The sequence below is a fragment of the Sinocyclocheilus rhinocerous genome, unplaced genomic scaffold, assembly GCF_001515625.1.
Source record: "Sinocyclocheilus rhinocerous isolate Xijiao unplaced genomic scaffold, SAMN03320098_v1.1 scaffold304, whole genome shotgun sequence".
Classification (NCBI taxonomy): domain Eukaryota; kingdom Metazoa; phylum Chordata; class Actinopteri; order Cypriniformes; family Cyprinidae; genus Sinocyclocheilus; species Sinocyclocheilus rhinocerous.
Genome location: NW_015659941.1, coordinates 1,049,662 through 1,050,519, shown reverse-complemented (window position 1 = coordinate 1,050,519; position 858 = coordinate 1,049,662). Strand labels below are relative to the sequence as shown.

Genomic DNA, 858 nt, shown 5'->3' with positions numbered 1-858 from the left:
CCCACCCCAAACATAAATGGCAGCACAACTGTTTTTAAAACTCATTAAAAATGTTTCTTGAGCAGCAAATCAGCATATTAGAATGATCTCTGAAGGATCATGTGACACTGAAAACTATAGTAATGATGCTGAAAATTCAGCTTTGCACTACAGGAATAAATTATATTACTGTTTTATTGTATTTTGGTCAAATAAATGAGGCCTTGGTAAAATAAGTGACTTCTTTTAAAAACATTTTAAAAAATCCTTACGATTCCAAACTTTTGACCAGTACTGTATGTGTAAAAGTGACCTGATTTTTATTTGTCTATTAATGGAGTCCCTCCACTAGAGGGAGCCTTCGGACTCCGCTAAAGATGTGTAACACTGTAAGATACCATCAAGGAGACCAGATGCTCATAACTGTAAATAGCCTACCTGTTGTATACAATCTACTGTATGCTTCTGTCGTCTAATTGATAGTTTAACCTTTTTAGCACGTTAGTTTTAGTGTAATTTGTGTAAAAATGTCCCCCTTTAGGTTGTAACCACATGTCTTTTTGCTGTGAAATCTTTGTTTTTATAAACGTAATAATAAAATGTATATTTTAAAGGGTTAGTTCACCCAAAAATGAAAATTAGGCTGCGTTTTACTCACCCCCGAGGCATCCTAGGTGTATATGACTTTCTTCTTTCAGACGAATCCAGTCGCAGTTATTTTAAAAATTGTCTTTGATCTTTCAAGCGGTTTAATGCCACTCAGCGGGTGTTGCATTGCTTCAGCCCAAAAGAACTTAAATAAAAATCACCCATCCATAAAAAAAAGTGTCTCTCACGGTTCCGGGGGGTGAACAAAGGCCTTCTGTAGTGAATCGATGC

At 35.9% G+C, this 858-nt stretch overlaps 1 protein-coding gene across 2 annotated transcripts in view; it reads left to right on the top strand.

Annotated features, from left to right (window-relative positions):
• LOC107724599 (S100P-binding protein) overlaps window positions 1–858 on the top strand; it is an 8,222-nt gene that overhangs the window by 4,296 nt on the left and 3,068 nt on the right. The gene's annotated exons all lie outside the window — the stretch shown is intronic.